This window comes from Ovis canadensis, chromosome 18, assembly GCF_042477335.2.
Source record: "Ovis canadensis isolate MfBH-ARS-UI-01 breed Bighorn chromosome 18, ARS-UI_OviCan_v2, whole genome shotgun sequence".
Lineage (NCBI taxonomy): Eukaryota > Metazoa > Chordata > Mammalia > Artiodactyla > Bovidae > Ovis > Ovis canadensis.
The window spans coordinates 47,667,159-47,683,172 of record NC_091262.1 but is presented as its reverse complement, the minus strand read 5'-3'; the positions used below and the strand labels follow the sequence as shown (position 1 = coordinate 47,683,172).

The 16,014-nt window shown below is 43.2% G+C and overlaps 1 pseudogene; it reads left to right on the top strand.

Moving 5' to 3' along the window:
- Positions 1-555: 555 nt before the first annotated feature.
- On the top strand, positions 556-15,461 carry LOC138423393 (protein SET-like; annotated as a pseudogene).
- Positions 15,462-16,014: the final 553 nt, after the last annotated feature.

Here is a 16,014-nt window from a genome sequence, read left to right as displayed (position 1 = left end):
AGAAGGGCCCAGTGGTAGAGTGGGTTTACCTTTGCTGACCCTTGTGCTCCATCTGCTTTGATCTGAGCTCTACCTGGAGCCCCAGTGGATTTCCCACTGCAGCTCAGGCGACCTCCCCTCACCTGCTTTTAGGCTTAGAAGTCTGGGGCTCATCCCAGGCCTGACTGACTCTTCTCAGCAGTTGGAAGAACCTCGTGTTGCATAATGGTCCCTTACTTACTCCTGAAAGTGGCCAGGCGTACATCACAGGCTTAAGTATTCCTACTGATAGTCACTCCAGCCGGCAAGGCCATCTCTCCTGTCCCAGTGTGGGTCCTAGGCTCAGTCAGGGCTCCCATTCCATCTCCCTGGAGCAAAAGAGTACAGAACCCTTCCTGCACACATAGAGGGCTTTCAGGCAGCTCTGCGTGGCTGTCTCATGCTGGCCCCTGCTGGGAGGCAGTGGTGAGGCAGGGTGATGGGACAGCGGTGGGTGTGTGCTGGGAGACTGGGCTGGCTCTGAGGGTGGCGCTGACCTTGGTCTGTCTCTAGGGCCACTCCTCAGGGACCTCCCCAATGTCCTCCAGCGTCCAGTCAGGGATGCCCATCACCAACGATCTCTTCAGCCAAGCCCTGCAGCATGCCCTGCAGGCCTCAGGGCAGCCCAGCCTTCAGGTCAGTCTTCCCTCTTCTGATGTTCACACGGCTTCTTTGGTACTTTGGATACTGAGCTTTTCTCTGCTTTCCCGAGGCCCTTCCCACTTGGCCTGCTTTGGTGCAGGAACAGCTGGGGCATGGCAGCATGACAGGAAAGGGTGCTCCCAGCAAGGCCGGCTGTCCCTGCAGCTTCCACTCCTTCACCCAGTGCCCATGGCCTGGCTCCACTGACCGCCTGGCTTGGGAACTTGTGGCAGTTTCAATGGAGGAGTCACTCATCTAAGAAATGGAGTATTTCCTGACATATCAGTATGCAACATTGTCACAGTTGTCAGTAACTTCAACCCTCCCATGTGAGCTCCTGAGCCCTAAGGGCACTCTGGAAGGAGAATACCTGAGATCCCGGCAGCTGTCAGATGGCAGCCACTCCCTATGGTGAGTCCCAAGGGAATTCAGGATGTGAAAAACATGGAGTGCTGGCCCAGAATAGCTCAGATACACATGAAAGGAAAGATTTCCGTGAGCCCAAACTCTTGCATCTTCCCATATATAGAAAGGCGCTAAATTTCTTAACTTGGGTTATCTGGTTTTCTTTAATTAACAATAAGCTTCTGATGTTCAGACTGCCTGCCATTTGTCTCCAAACTTCTCTATACTCTGGGTCCTCTCCTTCCTCAGAACAGTTGTCTCAGGGTCCCCTGAAATGCTGTCTCCAGGGCTTGAAATCCTAAAAATTTCCACCAAATTAAACATAGCTGTCAACTTTTAGTTTGTGGATATATATATTTCTTAAGTCAACACATCCATCCTATGAGTGTTGACTGAGTCTTGAGCAGCTGGGGTAGAGGCCAGCCAGTCCTTATTCCTCCATGGAGGGGCGCCAAGCAGTCACTGAACTGAAGGAGCAACAGGGTGAGAAGCCCGACCCAGGCTTCAGGGTGAGGGCCTAGGTCAAGCAAAACTTTTCTGAGGACGAGGTGTTTGACTGGCTGTCAAAGAATTAATTAGAGGTTAGCCAGGCAGGGAAGCGGGTGTTTGCGCCAAACTTAGAAATGGCCTGTGTCAGTCTACCTGTGACCTTCCACCCACCAGATTAGTTCTGAAATCTTGGTGCCTGCCACGCTCTGGATATCATTCCTGGGGTTAATAATGAGGCTTGGTTTAATGTCTCATCCTATTATTAAATTCTCAGCCAATTTTATCACCTTCAGAAAAGTAATTCTCATTTTGTTATCAGAATCCCTATTTTTATCATTATCAGAATCTCTGTTTTTAAAGTGACCTCTGGTAAAAGTTAATTAGGCCATGAGTTTTAGCTATGCTGCCCTAATGTGGCTTTGATTCCACTCACTTTCAAATTGAGTGAAGAGGCACTTTCCACCCCAGAATTCCATGTGCTAAGTCACTTCAGTCATGTCTGACTCTTTGTGACCCTATGGACTGTAGCCCGCCAGGCTCCTCTGTCCAGAATTCCATACTTGGGTGGAATTTGCTTTGTACATTACTTCACAATAGCCAAAAGGTAGAAGCAACCCATGCGTCCGTCAACAGATCAATGAGTAAACAAAATTTGGTATATACATACAACGGAATATCATTCAGCCTTAAAAAGAGAGGAAATTCCGACACATGCTACAACATGGATGAGCCTTGAGGACGTTATACTAAGTGAAATAAGCCAGCAATGAAAGGACCATATGAGCCCACTGATGGGAGCAGCTGGAGTAGTCCAGTTCATAGAGGCAGAAAGGAAAGTGCTGATTTCCAGGAGCTGGAGAGCAGGGAGAATGGAGGGTTGTTGTTTAATAGGTACAGAATTTCAGCTTGGGAAGATAAAAAAAAGTTCCAGAGACAGATGGTGGTCGCGGTTGTATGATAGTTTGAGTGTACCTAATGCCACTGAACTGTACACTGAAATGGGTAAAATGGTAAATGTGATGTCACGTGTATTTTACTGCAGGTTCTAAAAATATATAAAAGATACCCCACCACCAGCAAAACAAAAGGGAACGCATCAAAATTTGGATGATTCCACCCATCTCTGTGCTGGAACTCCTCCAACCCTTCGCTTGACAGGAGCCTGTTCTATGAATGGAGTTTATGAGTTCACTAAAACGGCTATAAAATGTAAAAATGTGTCTTGCTACATATGCAGGTCTCATTCTTCTCCTAGAGCCTGAAATAAAAATGGACAAAGAGGAAATTACTACCTTTATGACTGAGCACGTATTTCGCAAATGCTGAAGTGCCATTTTATGCAAGGCACTGGAGCAAGGCCAGGAGCTGGAAGATGTGAAAATGAAGCATATAGAAAAGTTCATAGTCTGGAAGGGAAAATGTCCGTGCATAAACTTTTTCCGTGAATAATTTTAATGTCAGAAAAAATATAAACTGTGCCCCATTCTGTGTCCTTAAAGGACCCTGTATTTCTCTCAGTTATTGTATGTTTAACTGCATTGTTATTAACTTCGTTTTCTTTCTCCTACTAATTGGTAGACTTGTGTTGATGGCCCAATTCATCATCCTCCCTGGAAACAGGCCGTTTACCATATGACTTTGCAGGACCTGCCCACCGTGAGTGGAGTGACCTGCCTACGCCTTGATTCCAGTTTCCACCATGTGACTTGCTTTGGACAATGGAATGTTCACAGATATGGTGAAAGCAGAGGCTTGAAGTGGACTTGAACACTGCCCTTTGGCCACACAGCCATTCCAGACGAACAGGCCTGGGCTAGCCTGCTCAAGGCCACGTAGCAGAGCTGACTCTCCTAAACTGCCTTAGCAGAGGCCAGCTGTCCATCAGACGACCTATAGATATGTCACTGAGTCCAGCCAAGGAAAGTGTACAAAGTATCATTGTATAACCAGATGAATTGTTTACAGAGTGTACACATTTGTGTAATCACTACCCAGAGCAAAAAGGAGCATGTTAGCAGCACTTAGAAGCAGCTCACAAACCCCTTCCCAGTCTTTACCCACCTCCTCCTCCAAAGGTAACCATTACCTTGACATCTAACCGTAAATTAGCTTTTGCCTGTTCTTGGTCTTCTTCTAAATGGAATCATACTATATATAATCTTTTGTGTCTGGCTTCTTAGTCGGACACGACTGAAGTGACTTAGCAGCAGCAGCAGCAACGAAAGTCTTCCTGGTTGTGAATGCAATGGGACTTTCTTGATTTTCTTTGCTTTATAGTATGACGTGATGAGAAATGGAATATTTCTTGCCATATCAGTAAACAGGGATGTCACAGTCATCAGTGATTGCAGCCCTCCAACGTGAGCCAGTGAGCCCTGGGGGAACTCAGGAAGGAGAATACCTGCTGTCTAGCAGTCATCAGCAGCAGCAGCAGCAGCAGCAGTCATCAGATTGTAGCCACTTCTTACAATAAGCCCTGAGGAAAGGACACTCAGGATGTGAAAACAGGACGCTGGTCCCAGATGGCTGAGGTGCATGTGAGAGGGGTAATCTCAGTGAGCCCAAACTCTTACATCTTCCCATGTGCGTGTTTGTGTGTGTGTGTACGTGCACACTCAATCGCTCAGTTGTGTCCGACTCTTTGTGACCCTCTAGACTGAAGCCCACCAGGCTTCTCTGTGGATTTTCCAGGCAAGAATACTGGAGTGAGTTGCCATTTCCTACTCTAAGGGATCTTCCCAACCCAGGGATCGAATCCTCATCTCCTGCATTGCAAGCAGATTCTTTACCACTGAGGCACCGCTGCTGCTGCTGCTAAGTCACTTCAGTCGTGTCCGACTCTGTGCGACCCCATAGATGGCAGCCCACCAGGCTCCCCCGTCCCTGGGATTCGCCAGGCAAGAACACTAGAGTGGGTTGCCATTTCCTTCTCCAATGCATGAAAGTGAAAAGTGAAAGAGAAGTCGCTCAGTCGTGTCCAGCTCTTAGTGACCCCATGGACTGCAGCCTACCAGGCTCCTCTGTCCATGGGATTCTCCAGGCACCAGGTATGCCCCAAAGGCACTAAATCCCTAAACTTGGGTTATCTGGTTTTCTTTAATTAACAATAATCTTTTGATGTTCAGACTACCTGCCCTTTGTTGCAAAACTTCTCTATAACATGGGTCCTCCCTCTACCTGCTCGGAGCACTTGACTCAGGGTCACTTGAGATGCTGTCTTCCGGGCTTGAAGTCCTAAAAATTTCTACAGGATAAACATTGCTCTCAACTTTTAGGTTATGAATATTTTTTAAGTCAACAATGGTTTGGATATAACACAATGTCTTTATAAATTCTACCATCAGTGATATTGTTAAGTCCCTACGTCAATGCATACTTGTATTATTTCCCAGGTAGACCTATTAGGAATAGTGCTGCAATGAGTATTTTTACCTATGTCTTTTGGTGACCATATGTATGCATTTCTGTTCCACACATAGTTAGGAGTAGAATTGTCAAAGTATAGGATAAATGTGTGTTCCACTTAATACATATTGCCTAACAGACTTCCCAAGTTGTTGTTGTTCAGTCACTATGTCGTGTCTGACTCTTTGCAACCCCATGGGCTGCAGCACACCAGGCTTCTCTGTCCTTCACCATCTCCCGAATTTTGCTCAAACTTATGTCCATTGAGTTGGTGATGTCATCCAGCCATCTCATCCTCTGTTGGCCCTTTCTCTTCCCTCCCTCAGTCTTTCCCAGCATCAGGGTCTTTTCCAGTGAGTCAGCTTCTTGCCTCAGGTAGCCAAAGTATTGGAGCTTCAGCTTCAGGATTAGTTCTTCCAATGAATGTTCAGGGTTGATTTCCTTTAGGATTGACTGGTTTGACCTTCTTGCTGTTCAAGGGACTCTCAAGAGTCTTCTCCATCAGCACAATTCAAAAGCATCAGTTTTTTGGCACCTACCCTTTTTTGGGCTTCCCTGATAGCTCAGTTGGTAAAGAGTCTACCTGCAATGTGGGAGACCTGTGTTTGATAACTGAGTTGGGAAGATACCCTGGAGAAGGGGATGGCTACGCACTCCAGTATTCTGGCCTGGAGAAGTCCATGGACTGTATAATCCATGGAGTCACAAAGAGTCGGACATGACTAAGCAACTTTCGATTACCCTTTTTTTAGGGTCCAACCCTAACATCTGTATATGACTACTAGAAAAACCATAGCTTTGACTATGTGGACCTTTATCGGCAAGGCGATGTCTCTACTTTTGAATACATTGCCTGGGTCTGTCATAGCTTTTCTTCCCAGGAGCAAATGTCTTTTAATTTTGTGGCTGCAGCCACCATCCACAGTGATTTTGGAGCCCAAGAAAATAAAATCTGTCATAGTTTCCACTTTTTTCCCTTCTATTTGCCATGAAGTTAAATAAGGAGGGTGACAACATACAGCCTTGACATACTCCTTTCCCAATTTTCAACCAGTCCATTGTTCCATGTCCAGTTCTAACTGTTGCTTCTTGATCTGCATACAGGTTTCTCAGAAGACAGGTAAGGTGCTCTGGTATTCCTATCTGTTTAAGAATTTTCCACAGTTTGTTGTGATACACACAGTTAAAGGTTTTATCATAATCAATGAAGCAGAAGTAGATGTTTTTCTGGAATTCTCTTGCTTTTTCTATGATCCAGCAAATGCTGGCAATTTGTCTCTGGTTCCTCTGCCTTTTCCAAATCCAGCTTGTACATTTGGAAGTTCTCAGTTCACATACTGCTGAAGCCTAGCTGGAAGGATTTTGAGTATTATCTTGTTAGCATGAGAAATGAGCACAGTAGTACGGTAGTTTGAAAATTCTTTGACCTTGAACTTTTTGGGGATTGGAATGAAAACTGACCTCTTCCAGTCCTGTGGCCACTGCTGTGTTTTCCAAATTTGCTGATATATTGAGTGCAGTGGGAATCCCTGGTGGCTCAGCATTAAAGAATCCATCTGCAATACAGGAAACTTGCAGGAGATGAAGGTTCGATTCCTGGGTCAGGAATGTCTCCTGAAGAAGGAAACAGCAACACCCTTCAGTATTCTTGACTGGGAAATCCCATGGACAGGGGAGCCTGGTGGGCTACAGTCTATGGGGCCTCAGAATTGGACACAACTGAGAGACTCAGCAATGACAGCACTTTAACAGCACCATCTTTTAGGATTTTAAATTGCTCAGCTGGAATTCCATCATCTCCACTAGCTTTGTTCATAGTAATGCTTCCCAAGGCCCACTTGGCTTCACACTTCCAGCAGAAATGTATGTGTCCTGCTTTCTTCACATCCTTGCCAACACTGGGTGTGGTCAAGTCTTTCTCATTTTAGCCTTTCTAATGGGTATGTAGCAATATCTCATTTTGATTGGTGGCTCAGAGGTTAAAGTGTCCGCCTCCAGTGCAGGAGACTCGGGTTCGATCCCTGGGTCGGGAAGATCCCCTGGAGAAGGAAATGGCAACCCACTCCAGTATTCTTGCCTGGAGAATCCCATGGACGGAGAAGCCTAGTAGGTTACAGTCCACGGGGTCGCAAAGAGTCGGACACAACTGAGCGACTTCACCTTCACCTATGATTTATGACCAGGAGTATATCTTCAATTTGAATTTCATGTGAAATATCTGTTCATGTAAGATTCAAGTTTGTACTTCAGACTCTTCTACTGTAGAATTAAAAGGGTATCCATGCAGGTAATGAGTCTTCACAGAAAGAGGTCCTAAAGATGAAAAAGAACTTTGCATCAGCTCAAACCCAGCCTTATCAACATCAGGAATGATGCAGTGGGATTCTAGCATAAGACATTTAACTCTAGAAAACCTCAGATCTGTACCCAGGAAGTAGACAATGGGTTGGACACATGACAATGTGGGGATCTTCAAGGAAAAGCCACTGGCTGGTTGCTAGTAGTCTCACAATGAGTCATCAGGTATCCTAGAAACACCAGGACTTCAGGGTCTGGTTCTCAGCCACACAGGCTCAGAAAAGAGCTTTGGCTGACACAGTGAGTCACAAATTAATGTGAAAATCAGAATGGTGATGTACTAACTCACACCATGAACCAGAATTGCCAAGCCTTCCACTCCCTATAAGAAAATGGCTTGGGAAATCAAGTATAATCAGAAGGCTGTATAAGCTGGAAGCAGAGAACCAAAATGGGAGGGGGGGGGTGCCAAGAAAAGCAGGAGTGTGCTTCCAAGACCCTCATAGTAAAAATGCATGTGATATTGGAACTGGACAGGATATGACTTCGGACTAGACCTCCCTGTCCCCAGCCAGTGCTCAGATGAACACTGACCATGTCCCTTTAGAGACTCTCCTTTTTTCAGTCTTTCCTGTGCTGATTAATTCCCTTTCTGATTGACTCCTTCTTGTCTGGATACTCTGAGGACATTCGTTGGTCTCTTCATATTGTCCATTTCCCCAGCTCCTTCTCCAGAGGTCCCTGGCCCCTTTTCAATAGACCATACTTTCCATGGAGAACCTGATCCTTGGAGCTCCTGGAATGGTTCCATCCTAGACCTAGCTTTAAGCTCACCACCTGGGCCAAACCAATCAGTGCGTTCCATCCTCTGAGCTCAGCAATGGACTGAGCATGTCAGGTGCAAATGCTGGGATCCTGATACTCTGTATTATCCACTGGGCATGAAGGAAAAAGCTTGTAACCTTGCAAGTTGTCTGAGGACCACAAGGGGAGTCAGCCTCAGGTTATTTTGATATGGAGGAAGGCAGGGTGGAGAGCAGAGAGCAACTGGATTCCTTGTGATTTCTTAAGCCACTGAGTCAAGCGAGCGCAGCCTCTGGACTTTTCAGATCCTTGAGTCAAGATATCCCTTTTCTTGTGTTAAACAGTTCATATTGGTCTGGCAGACCTAATTACTGTCCAGTATCTAGTATCCTCTTCTTCTTTACTAATAGAACCCTCTTTTTAGTCATAGTTTAAAAATATTTATCTCCCTTACTCCCCTGGCAGGCTACAGTCCATGGGATCACAAAGAGTCAGACACAACTGAGCGACTAACACACGCATGCTTAAAATAGATAACTAATGATGGAGACTGGCTGTTAATACAGATGAAGCTTTGCTCACTTGCCCACTTTGCCCACTGCTCACCTTCTGCTATGCAGCCTCATTCCTGGACAGGTACCAGCACCTGGCCCCAGGGGATGGGGACCACTGATCTAGGGCTTATAAGGACATCCTTTGTAAAGGTTAAGAGTCCTTGTGCTCCCCCAATCCCAATGCCAAGGAAGCCTCTTTGAATTTTACAGGCAGCATAACTTGTGTGTTATGCTCTGACCTGAAATGTTGATGGATTTGAAGAAACGGCTTAGGTGCATTGCGTTGCTACCCTGTCATTGATCCAAGTGGGGCCTTCAGGAAAATAATAGCAGCCAATAGGACACTCACTCTAAAGAGGCAAGTCAGGGGCGGCACCCAACTTTTCAACAAAACCTATTCAAATATGACTCTTTTTTATTTGAGAAGCAGTCCCTAGATAATTCATCTAGCAGAGATTGAGTGTTTGAGACCTGAGGTGACCAAGGGATTGAAGGAGTCATCTTGAACAACTTTCTGTCTAATTCAGCAATAGTAACATCAGAAAGCCCAACAACATTCCATACCAAGAGTGTCATATATAAAACCTGCCTCATGCTGGCCCTGAAGTGGGAGCAATTTGCCCCATGGCACTGCTAACTATTCTTCAACCGGACCTCAGAAGTCATGGGGAATTCCCTAAGGCCATTTGGCAGAGAAATGCAAACTTTAAGTCTCTTTTACTCATAGATTTCATCAATATTCTCAGGGGACGGTGCTGGAGAGCATGATGGATCTTCACCATTCCTATCACAACTCAAAGGCACCATCTCAATGAAGTCTTCTTGTCTTAATCTTTCTACTCAAGAACCACCACCATCTCCTTTCCTTCACATCACATAATTTTGCTCTAATCATACAACTTCACAGTTAAAAAAAATCTTGCTTATATATTTTTCTTTGTTTTGGTCTGTTTCTTTTGTTTAGAATATAAAATATCAAAGTACAGGCAATTTATTTGTCTCAGCACACAGAAAAGTACATTCTGAACTCTTAATGTTCTACCAAAACATAATGCAAGCCATATAATTGTAAGCATTCTACTAGATAGAGTAAAAAAGTAAAAAGCAAAACAAAAGAGATGAAAACGATTTTTCAATTATATTTTGCCTAATATATTTCAATATTATCACTTAGCATCTAAATAATACTTTATGTAAATGGGATGGGATGTGTGTTATACTCATAGCATATCTTCATGAGAACTGCCTCAGTCAGTTCATTCACTCAGTTGTTTCTGACTCTTTGCAACCCCATGGACTGCAGCACGCCAGGCTTCCCTGTCCATCACCAACTCCCAGATCTTACTCAAACTCATGTCCATTGAGTTGGTGATACTATCCAACCATCTCATCCTTTCTTGTCCCCTTCTCCCCCTGACTTCAATCTTTCCCAGCATCAGGGTATTCTCCAATGAGTTGGTTCTTCGAAGCAGGTGGCCAAAGTATTGGAGTTTCAGCTTCAGCATCAGTCCTTCCAATGAATATTCAGGACTGATTTCCTTTAGGATGGACTTATTGGACATCCTTGCAGTCCAAGGGACTCTCAAGTCTTCCCCAACACCACAATTCAAAAGCATCAATTCTTCAGCACTCAGCTTTCTTTATAATCCAGCTCTCACATCCATACCTGATTATTGGAAAAACCATAGCTTTGACTAGACAGACCTTTGTTGGCAAAATAACATCTCTGCTTTTTAATATGCTGTCTAGGTTGGTCATAGCTTTTCTTCCAAGGAGCAAGAATCTTTTAATTTCATGGCTTCAGTCACCATCTGCAGTGATTTTGGAGCCCCAAAAACTAAAGTCTCACTGTTTCCATTGTTTCCCCATCTATTTTCCATGAAATGATTATTATTGTATTATTATTTCTGTAATTATTGAAGCATTCTTTACTCATCATTATTTCCTCTGCTAGCTTTATGTAAGATACAATGCTGTAAGTAGGTTCTTGTTGTTTATCTAATTTATATATAATAGTACATATATGTTAATTCCAAAATCCTAATTTATCTCTGCTGCCCACCTCTACTATTCCCTTAATTAACAATAAGCTTTTTTTTATGTTTGTGAGTCTATTTATGCTTTATAAATAAATTCTTTTGTATCATATTTTAGATTCCACATATAAGTGATATCATGATATTTTTGTTTCTCTATCTGACTTACTTTACTTAATATGATAGTATCTGTGTCCATTTGGGAGAAGGCAATGGCACCCCATTCCTACTCTTGCCTGGAAAATCCCATGGACGGAGGAGCCTGGTGGGCTGCAGTCCATGGGGTCGCTAAGAGTCGGACACGACTGAATGACTTCACTTTCACTTTCCACTTTCATGCATTGGAGAAGGAAATGGCAACCCACTCCAGTGTTCTTGCCTGGAGAATCCCAGGGATGGGGGAGCCTGGTGGGCTGCCATCTATGGGGTCGCACAGAGTCAGACATGACTGAAGCGACTTAGCAGCAGCAGCAAGTCCATCTGTGTTGCTGCAAATGTCATTATTTCATTATTTTTTATGATTGAGTAATATTCCAATATATATTTTATTTATCCACTCATCTGTTGATGGACACTTACATTGTTTCCCTGCCTTGGCTATTGAAGTAGTGGTATAATGAAGTTTGGGGTACATGTATCTTTTTGAATTAGAGTTTTCTCTGGATATTGCCCAGGATTGAGAGTGCAGGATCATATGGCAACTCTATTTTTCGTTTATAAGGACCCTCCATTCTGTTCTTCATAGTGACTGTACCAATTTATATTCCTACCAACAGTGTAGAAATTTATATATAATAGGAAGGTTACTTTTCTTCCATACTCTCTCCTTTATTTTTTATTTGTAGACACTTTAATGCAGCCATTTTGACTGGTATGAGGTGATACTTCATTATAGTTTTGATTTGCATTTCTCTAATAATTAGCAATGTTGAGCATCTTTTTGGAGAAGGTGATGGCACCCCATTCCAGTGGGCTGCAGTCCATGGGGTCCTGAAGAGTTGGACACGACTGAGCGACTTCACCTTCACTTTTCACTTTCAACTGAGTAGAGCTCCCTGTGCTCTTCAGTAGGTTCGCATTGCTACTGCTGCTAAGTCGCTTCAGTCGTGTCCAACTCTGTGCAACCCCATAGTTGGCAGCCCACCAGGCTCCCCCATCCCTGGGATTCTCCAGGCAAGAGCACTGGAGTGGGTTGCCATTGCCTCCTCCAATGCATGAAAGTGAAAAGTGAAAGTAAAGTCACTCAGTCGTGTCCAACTCTTAGCGACCCCATGGACTGCAGCCCACCAGGCTCCTCTGTCCATGGGATTTTCCAGGCGAGAGTACTGGAGTGGGGGGCCACTGCCTTCTCCGACTCAATGCTCTATGGTGACCTAAATGAGAAGAAAATCCATACATATGTATATACGTATAACTGTTTCACTTTACAGAAGAAACTAACACATTGTAAAGCAACTATCCTCCAATAAATTTTTTTTTTAAATCTAAATGTCCATCAACAGAAGCATGGCTAAAGAAGATGTGGTACATATATACAATGGAATATTACTCAGGACTAAAAAGGAGCGAAATAGTGCCATTTCCAGAGCGGTGGCTAGATCTAGTGACTGTCATACAGAATGAAGTCAGAAAGAGAAAAATAAACATTGTATAATATCACTTATACGTTGAAGCTAGAAAAATGATACAAAAGAACTTAGTTACAAAGCATAAATGTAAAGAACAACTTTATGGATATCAAGGGGGAAGAGGGTGATGGGATAAATTTGGAGACTGAGATTGACTTATACACACTGCTGCTGCTGCTAAGTCACTTCAGTCGTGTCCAACTCTGTGCTACCCCATAGACAGCAGCCCACCAGGCTCCCCCATCCCTGGGACTCTCCAGGCAAGAACACTGGAGTGGGAGTAGGTATAAAATATATGACTAATGAGAACCTACTCTATAGCACAGGGAACTCTCCTCAGTGATCTGCGGTGACCTAAATGGGAAGGAAATCTGAAAAAGAGGGGGTATATGCACACGTATAATTGATTCACTTTGCTGTACAGCAGAAACTAACACAACATTAAAAAGCAACTATACTCCAATAAAAATTAACTAAAAAAAAAAAAGAATCACCACTCAACAGAAAAAGCAGGGGATGGGGGGTGTCTGCAAAGTATTCTCTTCAGCTAGGGCCCTTTGTTTCCAATTGTCTCGAGTCAATGAGCATTAATTTGAAGGTCAGAAGAAGAAGCAGAACACAGAGGACAACAGCTAATGGAGGAAGATGTTTAGGTCCATGGACTGTGACCTTACAGGAGCTTCAGCTGTGGTTACTCACACAAAGGATTAAAGAAGAGGTAAATAGACCGGACGGCTACAACATTTTTGAGGGAATCATATCACCAAAAATGAAAATTTAAGGATCTGACCAGCAAAACTTAATCATTTTTCAACCCAAGGTCCCCGAACACACACGACAGAAAGGGCATCCTCCCCCAAATTTGCTTCAAATATGGCTCAAGAGGGTGATGCATAAGAAGTCATTCTAAAGAAGATGGAGGGACTTCCCTGGTGGTCCAGTGGCTAAGACTCGGCACTCCCAGTGCAGGGGGCCGGGGTTCAATCCGTGGTCAGGGAACTAGATTCCACATACCGCAGCTAAGAGTTTGCATGCTGCAACTAGGGGTCCTGCGTGCCATAGCAGAGACCAAAGGTCTTGAGTGCTGCCACGAAGATCCACTGCAGCCAAATGAATAAATACTTCTTAAAAAACAAGATGTCTATTTTTTAAAAAGATGAAACATGGACTACGAAGCACAATCAATAAAGTTCTTCCCAGGGAATAGGTTGTCTGAGTAAGGAAATTACTATCAAACGAGGCTTTTCCTGTCTAGCAGAATTTGGTATTTGCCATAGATCTAATAGTCTCAATAGCTTTGATAAGTTCCCCATTCTTCCCATTCCTTCTCCATTATTATATATGGATATGTTGGGGGAAGATAACTTGGCTTTTAGTTCATGGGTTACTGGACTTGGTATGAGGATTCACACCAGGGCTAAGTGGAGAAACTGCCAATGAACTAGAGATTCTGGCTTTTGAGATGGATGCAGTGTCTGAATGAGACCTCAGAACTGTCTTCATTAGGGAGAGTCGGATACGACTGAGCGACTGAACTGAACTGATGTTCTGTATATGGGAGGATAGATAGCCAGAAGGGTGGGCTGTGGGAGTTACTGCTTTCTTTCTACCCAACAAGCATTTTCCATGTCTTCCTTACCATCAGAACTCTGAATTTGTTTAGAAAAGCCATATGCCAGCTAAAAATGACAGCAGAGTTTTCCAGCCATTGAGACTTAAGCAAACTCTGCCAAAGATATCTGGAAAAGCTTTGCTTTCTGGTTATAAGTATCACCACTTCTCCCTTTTTTATTTATTTTTCCTTTTCTTGCCTGGAACTAAATGGGAAGTTGAATCTTCAGGAAATAGTGAAGACTATCAGAAATGGTGAATATTTGAATAAATATCAAAGATTACTTCTCCCTCTTGATTTCTTTAAATTGCATGTGGCTATTTAAAAATAATGTTGAGGGGACATTTAAAGAAATAAAACAAAAATAATGTGGGAATTTCTCTTTCTATGTTCTGGAACTTCTTAAGTAGCTTTGAAGATTTGATGTGTTCTCTTATGAATTCTTCTGGGCCCTATGAATTCTTGAAGAGTAATTATTCAGTTTATTTAAATTTTTAATGTTTATTAGGGTAAATTTTGGCAAATAATATTTCCCTAGGAAGTTGCCTATTTACGCTACATTTTCAAATGTGTTTGTTCTAGACTTGTGAAAAGTAGCTTCCTGAGATTTTTAGGTATTTAAACCTCTGCTGGGGCAGCCTTAGTTCTCAGAGTGCATGTTATGAGCCTCTTCCCCTGGATTGATTCTTGTTTGTTTTTTTTTTCCAGCACGGCCCCCAAACACCAGTCTCCGCTTCCATCCCACATAAAGAAACCAAAAAAAACAAAACTGACTCCTGCCTCCAGGCCAGACAAAACGTCTCCTCCGAACTTGCTGAAGGAAGAGAAAGAACGGCAAGAAGCAACTGAACATATTGATGGAGTACAAGATGAAATAGACAGACTTAGTGAACAAGCCAGTGAGGAGATTTTGAAAGTCGAACAGAAATATAACAAATTCCGCCAATAATTTTTTCAGAAGAAGTTGGAATTGATTGCCAAAATCCCAAATTTGGGGGTAACAACATTTGTTAACCATCCGCAAGCGTCTGCACTGCTTGGGAAGGAAGATGAGGCGCTGCCTTATTTGACAAGCGTTGAAGTGACGGAATTTGAAGATATTAAATCAGGTTACAGAATAGATTTTTATCTTGATGAAAATAGAAAATTATTTTCACTTACTTTGAAAATAAAGTTGTCTCCAAACACTTACATCTACATGAGAGTGGCGATCTATCTTCAAAGTCCACTGAAGTCAAATGGAAATCCAGAAAGGATTTCACTAAGTGATCAAGTCAAATGCAGAAGAAAGCCAGCCGGAAGAGACAGCATGAGGAACCAGAGAGCTTCTTCACCTGGTTTATTGGTCATTCTGATGCAGGTGCAGATGAGCTAGGAGAGGTCATCAAAGATGATATTTGGCCAAGTCCGTTACTGGTGCTTGTTTCCTGCCATGGATGATGAGGGAGGGGAAGGAGAAGAAGATGATGGTGACAGCGAAGAGGAAGAAGGATTGGAAGATATTGATGAAGGAGATTAGGATGAAAGTGAAAAAGATGAGGCGGAGGAAGATGAAGGAGACGAGGACTAAGGGAACATGGATGGATTCCAACCTTCCTTTTTAAATCTTCTCCAGTCCCTGGGAGCAAGTTAAAGTCTTTTTTTTCTCCTCCTGTGCTCACTCACTCTTTTTAAGGTCTCTTTTCTCTTTTATACCAAGGTTCACAACTTATTTGGGAATATCTTGAGCAGAATTCAATGGGAAAGGAATTTCTACCCCTTTCTATTCCAAATTCATTTTTATCCCTTACTGTCACAACAAAGGCTATAGAATCAACACCACCATGCTCTGTGGGAAAAAAGAAAAACCTTCTGCTCTCCTGGCTCTGCTGGAAGCTGGAGGGTCCTAGGCCTCTGTGTGATAGTGCATAGAACAGTGCCTTTCCCCCTCCTTTCTCTGTATATTGTGTTCAGAGACTACATTGTGTCTCTACATGAATATGGACAGTTAGCATTTACCAATATATGTCTGTCTACTTTCTCTTTTTAAAAAAGAAAAAAAAAACTTTTTAAAAATGGGGTTATAGAAGGTCAGCAAAAGGTGGGTTTGAGATGTTTGGGTGGGTTAAGGGAGTATTTTGACA